The sequence below is a fragment of the Tupaia chinensis genome, unplaced genomic scaffold, assembly GCF_000334495.1.
Source record: "Tupaia chinensis unplaced genomic scaffold, TupChi_1.0 Scaffold000270_1, whole genome shotgun sequence".
Taxonomy (NCBI): domain Eukaryota; kingdom Metazoa; phylum Chordata; class Mammalia; order Scandentia; family Tupaiidae; genus Tupaia; species Tupaia belangeri.
Genome location: NW_006159750.1, coordinates 4,764,287 through 4,775,903, shown reverse-complemented (window position 1 = coordinate 4,775,903; position 11,617 = coordinate 4,764,287). Strand labels below are relative to the sequence as shown.

The window sequence follows — 11,617 nt, the reverse complement described above, 5'->3', positions numbered from 1 at the left end:
ACACAGTTCAAATCCCAGTCCTGGTGGCTTGAAAACACATCAGGCGTGTGTGTGTGTGTGTGTGTGTGTGTGTGTGTGCCCCAAATCCTGACAGGCTGGAGAAATGCAGTGGAAGGGATTGTGGCATGCCTCAACTCCATTGGGGGGTGTTGTCTCCCTCTTCCTCTCTCTCTCTCTCTCTGCATGTATCCTCTGGAAATTTAAAAAAAAAAAAAACTAAACTATAAAAAAATGCTTATTTCTGGGGCCAGCAGGTGGTGTGGAGGTTAAGGAGGCTGGCTCCCACATGGCCGACTCCATGGTTCAAATCCTGGACCGAGCAGCTTGAAAATCACACCAGTGTACCCAAAATCCCAAGAGGATAAATGGAGGAGAAGAGATTCAGTGTGACCAACCCACAGGGGGTGATTTCTTACTTTCCTTCTTTAGTGAGTACAAGTTCACACCCTATAGCAAAAACAAAAACAAAATACTTATTTCTTCTTTTTATGAAAGGCAGAGAGAGAGAGCGAGCAAGAGAGAGACAAGATCTCCACAGGGTCTCATGCCGCAGTCTTCTCCCTAGTCCTCCCAGTCAGGCAGTATCACGGGTGCACACACCTGCATCTGGCATGTATAACACAGGAGCCAAGCCCTGGTCTTCTATGTGGCTTCCAGCACTGCAGAGCATGGCTCTACGGCAGCACCACCATGGCTGGGCAATACGTTACACTATTCTGAATCTTTTGCATCCTATTAACTAGGATGTAAAGTGACTGGAATAGCATCAGGTACATAGTAAGTGCTATATAAACGTTGATTTAAAAAATTAACTTCTTGGGGCCAGCAGGTGGCATAGTGGTTAAGGGTGCTTAAGGGCACTGGACTCCCACATGGCCAACCGCGGTTTGAGTCCTGGACCTGGTGGCTTGCTTTCTCACTTTCTCTCTCTCTCTGTCCCTCTGTGATAAAATTAAAATAAATAAATAAACAAAAAACCCCAAACAAATAAATAATTCTTTTAAAAAATCAATTCATATAATCACGTGGTTAGTGTCATTAAAATCCTCATTTTACAGTTGAGCAAAGTGAGGGATAAAAAGTTAAGCAACATGCCCAAGAGTGCTCGGCTAGTGAGTAGCAGAGCCCCGCTACCCTCACAGCCTGGCTCTGAAGTCCACATTCCTATTTTCTATATTTCTTTTTGACTCCAGAATCTAAAATAGTACCTTGCACCTAATAGGTTTAACTCAATGAATATCTATTTAGTAAATGAAGTAATATCTCTATTAAGAAAATAAAATTTGGGACCAACAGTTAGTATAATGGCTACGTCACTGGACTCCCATGTAGTCGACCGCGGTGGTTTAAAACACACCGGGCACGTGTGCGTGCGTGCCCAGGATCCTGAGAGGAGAATAGAGTGGTAGGAATTGCGGCGTGGCCATCCCCCCTGGCGGGTGATTTCTCGCTTTCTGTCTCTCTGTCTCCCTCTGTCTTTCTGGTGAGCACACGCGCCCTATAGCAAAAACCTCTCCAAAAAAAGAAAAGAAGAGAAGAAAATGTACTTGTAATCCTATCACACAGAGATTTTTGAGAATTCATCCTCTAGTTTATTTATTTTTTTTCTAAGGTAAGGATATGCTTTCTATGAAGATTATAACTTTTAAAAATCATTTTGAAAAGCTCAGGTCAGTCTTCAATGCACAATATGTTTGACATTTTATTCATTTTTTTTTTAGAAGTTAGAATTTCAAGTCAATGTTTTATTTTTAGTCAGGGGTTAGAGGACAGGAGAGAGAGGGATAAATTTTAAATGAAAAAGAAAGGGTTTTTCTAAAATATTCTAATCTTATTTCTAGGCAAAATTGTCAACTTAAGCTAGAAAGTTTAGGAAAAGGCAGAGAAGTTTCAGAGTGGAGATATTTTTTGTTTTGAAAAAATTGCTTTTTAAATTGTCAGAGGGCACATGCTCTTACTTACTAGAGAAAGAGAGAAAGCACCCCCCAGTGGGGCGTGGTCACATCACAATCCTTTCTTTCTCCACCTCGGCAGGATTTGGGGCACGCGTGCCCACATGCCTGGCCTGTTTTTTTTTTAAGTCTCAGGGGTGGGGATTTGTACTTCAGTTGGCCGTATGCAATACAGCTTCCTTAACCACCAGGCTTTGGGGCTGGCCCTCATGGTATTTGTTTGTTTCTTTAATTATACTTCTTTATATCAGCGTGATATAAAAACTCATCATTAGAATTATCTCCAGAAAATCAATCAGCAAGAGTTTTCTCAATGTCTCTGAAGCACAGCAGAGGCCCAAGGTTTACAATACAAATGAGACCATCCAGGGTGATAATACGCAAAGGTCAACGGGAAAATTTGATAAGAAGACAGCACTGAGCTCCCCAAAAGCAAGAAAAACAAGGGAAGGCTGCTGTGGAAACACTGAGAGAAAGCCTCTGAAATATTGCATGCTTGCAGCTTCAAAGATTATATATACATGTGTATATATATACTCACACACATACTTTATTATATATATATACATACTTAGAGAGATTTTTGCTATAGGATGTGTGCGTTCACCAGAGAGACAGAGAGACAGAAAGTGGAAAAATCACTCGCCGGAGGGGATAGCCATGCTGCAATCCCTTCTCCTCCATTCTCCTCTTGGAATTTTGGGTGCATACACATATGCCCTGCATGAGTTTTAAGCCACTGGAATCAAGACACGAGCCACAGTCGACTATGTGGGAATCCAGCAACGTAATCATTACACCATCTGCTGGTCCCCAAAGATATATATATATATTTTTTTTTTTTGAGAGATTTTGACTATAGGGTACCTGCGCTCACCAGAAAGACAGAGAAACAGAAAGCAAGAAATCAACCCCCAGGGGGGATGGCTACACTGCAATCCATTCTCCTCCATTCTCCTCTCGGGATCTTGGGCACGCATGCACACACACCCAGAGTGAATTTAAGCCACTGGGTCCGGGACTCGAACCATGACTACATGTACATGGGAGTCCAACAACATAGCCATTATGCCAACTGCTGGTCCCAAGATATATATATGTGTGTGTGTGTGTGTGTGTGTGTATATATATAATGACTTTTAAAATAACTTATTTGTAATAGATGGTCATCAAATTCATGGATACTCACAGAGGGGCTCCATCGCTAAGACTGACTGTAAATAATCAACGCATCTGGCTCTTCAGGGAGGATTGGGTTGACCAGCTGCTCTGTCAGTCTCCCTTCTGCCACTCCACAAGAGCAGTAGGAAGCAGACTGCCGCACCGCCTGCTGTATGGGCACCGTCAGACACGGCACTTAGAGGTGCCCCCATTGCAGAGATAAAGTTAGCCGATAGGATTACCAGGATGTAATCAGATGCAGCCGTTGAGAGGGGGCCTTATCGCATTACCTTTGAAGATATTTTAGTCTAGAAACACCATACTCGAGATATAAAACCCATGAATACCTGACCTCTGGGGGTGGCCTCAGACATACTATTCAGAGTCGTCTCCTATTTTCTTTCATGGGTAAATAGAAATTCTGAGCTAGGAACAGAGGGAGCATGTGAAAATTGAAACGGAGTCAAACCAAATGTTTTTAAGTGCTATTAAAAGACCAAAGAGGGGGAAAGAATGGACAAAAGGTTGGATCACATCTGAAGTGCCCTAGTTGGTCTTCAAAGCTGGGGATTTGTACTTCAGTTGGCCGTATGCAATACAGCTTCCTTAACCACCAGGCTTTGGGGCTGGCCCTCATGGTATTTGTTTGTTTCTTTAATTATACTTCTTTATATCAGCGTGATATAAAAACTCATCATTAGAATTATCTCCAGAAAATCAATCAGCAAGAGTTTTCTCAATGTCTCTGAAGCACAGCAGAGGCCCAAGGTTTACAATACAAATGAGACCATCCAGGGTGATAATACGCAAAGGTCAACGGGAAAATTTGATAAGAAGACAGCACTGAGCTCCCCAAAAGCAAGAAAAACAAGGGAAGGCTGCTGTGGAAACACTGAGAGAAAGCCTCTGAAATATTGCATGCTTGCAGCTTCAAAGATTATATATACATGTGTATATATATACTCACACACATACTTTATTATATATATATACATACTTAGAGAGATTTTTGCTATAGGATGTGTGCGTTCACCAGAGAGACAGAGAGACAGAAAGTGGAAAAATCACTCGCCGGAGGGGATAGCCATGCTGCAATCCCTTCTCCTCCATTCTCCTCTTGGAATTTTGGGTGCATACACATATGCCCTGCATGAGTTTTAAGCCACTGGAATCAAGACACGAGCCACAGTCGACTATGTGGGAATCCAGCAACGTAATCATTACACCATCTGCTGGTCCCCAAAGATATATATATATATTTTTTTTTTTTGAGAGATTTTGACTATAGGGTACCTGCGCTCACCAGAAAGACAGAGAAACAGAAAGCAAGAAATCAACCCCCAGGGGGGATGGCTACACTGCAATCCATTCTCCTCCATTCTCCTCTCGGGATCTTGGGCACGCATGCACACACACCCAGAGTGAATTTAAGCCACTGGGTCCGGGACTCGAACCATGACTACATGTACATGGGAGTCCAACAACATAGCCATTATGCCAACTGCTGGTCCCAAGATATATATATGTGTGTGTGTGTGTGTGTGTGTGTATATATATAATGACTTTTAAAATAACTTATTTGTAATAGATGGTCATCAAATTCATGGATACTCACAGAAGGGCTCCATCGCTAAGACTGACTGTAAATAATCAACGCATCTGGCTCTTCAGGGAGGATTGGGTTGACCAGCTGCTCTGTCAGTCTCCCTTCTGCCACTCCACAAGAGCAGTAGGAAGCAGACTGCCGCACCGCCTGCTGTATGGGCACCGTCAGACACGGCACTTAGAGGTGCCCCCATTGCAGAGATAAAGTTAGCCGATAGGATTACCAGGATGTAATCAGATGCAGCCGTTGAGAGGGGGCCTTATCGCATTACCTTTGAAGATATTTTAGTCTAGAAACACCATACTCGAGATATAAAACCCATGAATACCTGACCTCTGGGGGTGGCCTCAGACATACTATTCAGAGTCGTCTCCTATTTTCTTTCATGGGTAAATAGAAATTCTGAGCTAGGAACAGAGGGAGCATGTGAAAATTGAAACGGAGTCAAACCAAATGTTTTTAAGTGCTATTAAAAGACCAAAGAGGGGGAAAGAATGGACAAAAGGTTGGATCACATCTGAAGTGCCCTAGTTGGTCTTCAAAGCTGATTTCTTGCAGTTAAAAGGACCCAGAAGAAGCAGTAAGGCCATGATTTTGAAGCTCCATTTTTGTTCTATTATTCAATTGCTGTCAGCTTCCAACTATTGAAAAAGAGATGACTTAAAGTTAAAGGATTGCTCTTCTGTGTTGCGAGCCCTTCGACTTGTTCACCTCGTGCTATCCAGGGACCTGAAGATATCGGTGAGTTTGCTTCGTCGCTGCCATTACTTTCCCTCTTTGTGTTGGGTGTAGCATTGAGTTGGTTAAAGATTTAGTGCAGCACTTTGTCCTGTGCTGTAAAAATACCAATGGGTCATGTACTTTAAGTCTAGACTGTAATCTATCTACATTCTAAACGACGAACACATAAAGGAGTGAGAAGAATCTGGATTGTTGAATCATCTCAATAGTCAACTCTTACTGCCATTATAGTCAGCAGAGTTCATCTTAGAAGTGTGGAGTTAAGGGGTCTAAGTGATGGTGCAGTGATAACACAACTAGACCCACATGGGAAGGGTCCTTGGTTTGTGTCCTGAGACCTCGCTGAATGCAACAAGCACACGCACATGCGTCCGTGATCTAGATTTACTGAAACTGGGACTGGTTTAAATCACAGCATGAAGACCTTGTTAGGGACGCCTGTCTCTATTTCATGGTAGAAATCAACTTAAAAAAAAGATGATCAGACCAGCCAGTGGCATGGTGGTTAAGGCGCTGGATTCCCACATGGCTGACTGTGTGGTTCAAGTCCTGGATCCAGTGGCTTGAAAATCACACTGGGCTCATGTGCATGCATGGTGGTGTAGCCATCCCCCCTGAGTGATTTCTCACTTTTTTTCTCACTGTCTCTCTCCACCAAGCACACACACCCTATGGCAAAAACCTTTAAAAAAATTGTCTAAAAAAGAACTATGGGAGTATAGTACTTGGGTTTTGTGTGGCTGTGATAACTGATACTTAGTGAAGGAAGGGAGGGAAGGGTGAGTAGAAGCAATGCCTGCTTTCTCCTCTAGATTGAGGGCACATACATCTTCCATTTTCCTGGCTAGCAGAGGTCTAAACACAGAACTGAGGATACTGGGGACAAGGCCAAGAGTCTGTCACAGACCGAAAATAGTCCTCCAATATGTTCGATTGTATTATCACTAAACGGGCTTACTGAATAGAAGAAATACGACCTACCAGCCAGAAACAATGATTCACTGGCCAACGTAGGCCTCCAACCACTATGGAGTTTCGGTTTTCCCACTTATAGGCATTCTTACTCAGTTCCATCAGAGTCCCAGCCGTCCCAGTCATCTTTTTCTCTTAAATAGGTGAGTTGGTAAGCTTAGGTGAGCACTTCAGCCCCAAGTTCAGACTTCATGATGAAGTAAACCACACAGGGAATAGCTGTCAGCATGGTGAGCACCTTTTTGTTCATCTTCTCTCAGGGCCTGGGTGGAGGTGCCTTCACAGGTGGGGTCTGTCTGGTGTCCTAGCTCCCTCTGTTCAAAAAGTTCATGCTCAGTGACTTGTGAGCTAGTGCTGAGCACATAATGGCCATCAATGGTCATGGCTCGTTGTGTGCTCGCTCACCTGACTTCAGTAAATCAAATTGGATTCTACAGAAAGGTTCTGTTGGGTTCTGACCAGAATCTCTTTGGATACACCTTTGGATTCCAAGATTGAGCTGGGTATTGATGTGGGAAGATGTTCCAGTGCCCTCCAGCTACCTGTAAGGGGCCCATTAGAATGCTAAGGATACAAATGGTCATTTTCCAGGAAAAAAATCCTCCTGATATTTTGCATGTATACATAAAAAGACTAAGAAAAATAACAGAGGCTGTTCTCCAGTGTGTAATGAGAGCGTTCTTTAGACCCTGAGTTTTGTGTTGGTAGTCTCTCTCTCTCTCTCTTTCTTAAGAAAAACAAGAGTCATAACAAAAATCAAAATTTGTCCATGTAAACAGAATATTTTAGAAACGGGAATCTGGTGAGAAAAGTGTCTTTTCTCTTTATTTTATATTTTTAATTTACTATAGGGTCTGTACACTTGAGAGAGAGAAGAAAGAAAGAGAAAGTGAGAAAGCACTCCCTAGAGGGATGACTGCACCAAAATCCCTTCTCATTTTCCTCTTGGTATTTTAGGCATGCATGAACATGTGCCTGGCGTGATTTTCAAGAAGCCATATTTGGGACTTGAACTGAGCAGTTGGCCATGTGGGAGCCAGCCACTATCAGCTGGCTCACAAAGGGTCTTCTCTTAATAAGAAGGGATTGGAACTCAGCAATGAGCATCTCAAAGTACAAACGAAGAATAAGGATGATTTTGGGGTCATAGCCCAGGTCACCAAAAGTCCTGCAAAACTAGAATTTATTTTATTTTTTCTCTTTAGGCCTTTAAAGATAGTCTTTCTCCTCAAATACTAGACAATGCTTTTTCTTTAAATTATCTTTAGTGATATTTCTCCCCTGTAAACAATATATTCATTTTACGGGTAGATTCAAAAATAGTTTTAAGGCTCTTTTAGAAATGTTCTCATATATACAATTCCTTTCTGTATTTAATTTTAATTAGTTTGATTTTTTTGCTATGGGGCATGTGCACTTGGGGGAGAGAGAGAGAGAGGAAGTGAGAAATTCTCCTGCGATGGGAGGCCGGGAGGGATGGCCACTCTGCAACCCCCTCCTCCCTCTTCTCCTCTCAGGATTTTAGGCATGCACGCACACGCCTGGCATGTTTTTCCAGTCACCTGGTCTGAGACTCCAACCACGCAGTTGGTCATGTGGGATCCAGCCACCTTAACCTCCACACCATCTGCAAGCCGTTATTTTCATTTTTATTTTACATTGCCAAGAGAGGTAGAAAGCATTCCCCAGTGGGACATGGTCATGCCACGATCTCTTCTCCATTTCTTCGTTCTGTTGGGATTTGGGGCACACACAGACTCCTGGCGTGTTTTTCAAGCTGCTGTGGCTGGGATTTAAAGCACGTTCAGCCATGTGGTATCTGGCTTCCTTAACCAGTGGGCCAGAGGATCAGCTCTGTTTTATTATTTTAAACTACTGTTTACTGAATTCTTACTCTGTACCATACATTGTGCCAAATACCCCACATGCATTATTCACACAATTCTTTAGCAGTTCTGTGTACTGGATACTACTGTTCCTATTTTTCAGAAAAGAAAACAGACTCAGGAAAGTAACTTGCCACATGACATTTGAGAGGATTTCAAAACGTTTATGGAGGGACCAACAGATGGTGTAATGGTTACGTCGCTGGACTCTCACGTAGTTGGCTGCAGTTCAAATCTGGGAACTGGTGGCTTAAAACTCACCCTGGGTGCGTGTGTGTGCGTACCCCAAATCCCAAAGGGAGAATGGAGGAGAGGGGATTGCGGCATGGCCATCTCCCATGGAGGGTTAATTTCTCGCTTTCTGTCTCTCCCTGTCTGAGAGCGCATGTGCCCTATAGCAAATAAAAATTAAAAATAAAGTTTATAGAAAATGTGTGTTATGAAAAAAAATAAAAACCTCTGCATGGATTTCAAACGTTTTGGATCAGAATAAAATTTATACTTTAATTCTATTTTTCCACTTTTTTTTTTTGAGAGGTTTTCGCTATAGGGCGCATGCGCTCACCAGACAGACAGAGAGAAACATAGAGACAGAAAGCGAGAAATCACCCCCCAGGGGGGATGGTCACGCCGCAATCCCTTCTCCTCCATTCTTCTCTTGGGATCTTGGGCATGCATGCACACACGCCCAGCATGAGTTTTAAGCCACCGGGTCCGGGACGCGAACCGCGGTCGACTACGTGGGAGTCCAGCAACATAGCCATTACACTAACTGCTGGCTCCCCCCCACAATTTTTTGAAGTTTCCATGTACATCTAATGAGTGGAAAAGCTGGAATTCAAATCCAGGTCGTATCTTCTGCTTTCCCATCATGCTTTTGACTTTCCTGGGGAGCATTTTCCCTTGTTCTTCAGCTTGGGTTAGAGTAGCCTGTAATCCTGTTCAGGAAGATGTACTTCACTTTATCATTTTACAATAAATATGAATCTTTATGGTCTATATTAAACAATATAATAAATATTAATGTTTCAAAGTAACCCTGCAGAGATATCCTACCCTCCCTCTCTCTCCAAAGCATCTTGTCGAGCTGTGTCCTCTAACGTCAGCATGGATCACTTTTTAAAAATTAGAGAACACTGTTTTGTTCTACCATAGGACACATGTGCGTGCTGGAGAGAGACAGAGAGACGGAAAGTGAGAAATCACCTCTCGGGAGGGAGGGAGGGCCATGCCACAATCCCTTCTCCTCCATACTCCTCTTGGGATTTTGGATATGCAGCACACATGCCTGGCATGAGCCATGGTCAGCCATGTGGGAACCCAGTGCCTTAACCACCACACCACCTGCTGGCTGTCACTCATTAAAAAAAAAATCAAATATATTATTTTAATATTTAAGGTTATCTGAGAAACCACAAGTTCCTAGATTCATATAGATTTGGATGAGGAGCAGACCCCAGAGATCCACCCACCCAGCCCCGTCATTGTCTTGATCAGGGGTCAGCTGTGGTTGCTGTCGCTCTGGGCTGGTTCACACCAGAGTCTGGCTGGGGCTCCCAGGGAGACAGAGCCCTGCTTACTCTACCTAAAACAAGATCATTTTACAACTTCTGAAGAGTTGCCCCAAAAGTTCACAAGTCAAGAAGAGAAATCTAGATGGGTGCTTTAAATTTTGTTTTTTAAAAAAGAAAAAAGGATTCATATCGAATGGCAGCTGGTTTTGCTCTGACTGTTTTCATGGACATCCCTGGGGTACTCTGCTACCCTGTCCCAAGCCTGGACTGTAGCAGATGGATGCTCGGGGAAAGTGGCCTCTCCACCGAGGTTCCTGTCTGGCACTAACGGGAAGAGGGATGTTCAGCTTCAGCCATCTTACCCTCCACGTCATCTGCTGGCCTGACCACTGATTAACTTTTTAAGCTACACATAAACTTCTTTATTTAAAAAAGGTTTTTTGTCAGAGAGTGCATGTCTTGTCAGAGAGTCAGTGAAAGGGAAAGTGAGAAATCACCTCTCGGGAGGGAGGGAGGGCCATGCCACAATCCCTTCTCCTCCATACTCCTCTTGGGATTTTGGATATGCAGCACACATGCCTGGCATGAGCCATGGTCAGCCATGTGGGAACCCAGTGCCTTAACCACCACACCACCTGCTGGCTGTCACTCATTAAAAAAAAATCAAATATATTATTTTAATATTTAAGGTTATCTGAGAAACCACAAGTTCCTAGATTCATATAGATTTGGATGAGGAGCAGACCCCAGAGATCCACCCACCCAGCCCCGTCATTGTCTTGATCAGGGGTCAGCTGTGGTTGCTGTCGCTCTGGGCTGGTTCACACCAGAGTCTGGCTGGGGCTCCCAGGGAGACAGAGCCCTGCTTACTCTACCTAAAACAAGATCATTTTACAACTTCTGAAGAGTTGCCCCAAAAGTTCACAAGTCAAGAAGAGAAATCTAGATGGGTGCTTTAAATTTTGTTTTTTAAAAAAGAAAAAAGGATTCATATCGAATGGCAGCTGGTTTTGCTCTGACTGTTTTCATGGACATCCCTGGGGTACTCTGCTACCCTGTCCCAAGCCTGGACTGTAGCAGATGGATGCTCGGGGAAAGTGGCCTCTCCACCGAGGTTCCTGTCTGGCACTAACGGGAAGAGGGATGTTCAGCTTCAGACTGGCCTCCGGGCTTCAAAAGGCCTGTCTGTCCCTCATCAGTTCTGTCTGTTGTTCTCTGCCTTTCTTGGACATATGAAAGAAAATCAGGGGGAAGGCTGAAGAGTTTCTGGAAGGACAAGTGGAAAAGCATCAGACTGGAAAAGGTAGAAGTTCTATTTAAGCCCAAATGGCTTTTATGTCACAAAACACTTGTTCAGTGATGTCTGGGCGAGTGACAGCAATGGTGCTCTAAAAACTCAATTCTATGTTCCAATTCCTATTTTGGCAGAACTCCAAAGGATATTTCTTATGGGACATTGATAAATAGGAGGGGATTTCAAAAAGTTTGTGGAAAAATAGAATTAAATCCAGGTTTATTTGGCTGCAAAATTGTTTTGAAACCATGCATAGTGTTTTTTTTTTTTTTTTTTTTTTTTTTTTTTTTTTTTTTTTTTTTATAATTTTTTTTTTTTTCTCATCACAACACACATATGAATTTTCCATCCAAAATACACTGTGCATTGGCTCAATCAAGCACATCAACATATATGTTCTCAGCAAATGATTTCCCAATTTTTGTGTCCTGCATACCTTGCCTTTTGTTTTGCCATCCTAGATTCCCCATCCCCACCCTCTGCCATGTCCC

At 43.1% G+C, this 11,617-nt stretch overlaps 1 protein-coding gene across 1 annotated transcript in view; it reads left to right on the top strand.

Annotated features, from left to right (window-relative positions):
* The first annotated feature begins 6,870 nt into the window (after positions 1 to 6,870).
* AKNAD1 (AKNA domain containing 1) overlaps positions 6,871 to 11,617 on the top strand; it is a 52,488-nt gene continuing 47,741 nt past the window's right edge. Inside the window, exon 1 of the mRNA XM_006149503.2 lies at positions 6,871 to 6,976. The gene's annotated coding sequence lies outside the window, so the exon portion shown is untranslated. The remainder of the gene's footprint in view (positions 6,977 to 11,617) is intronic.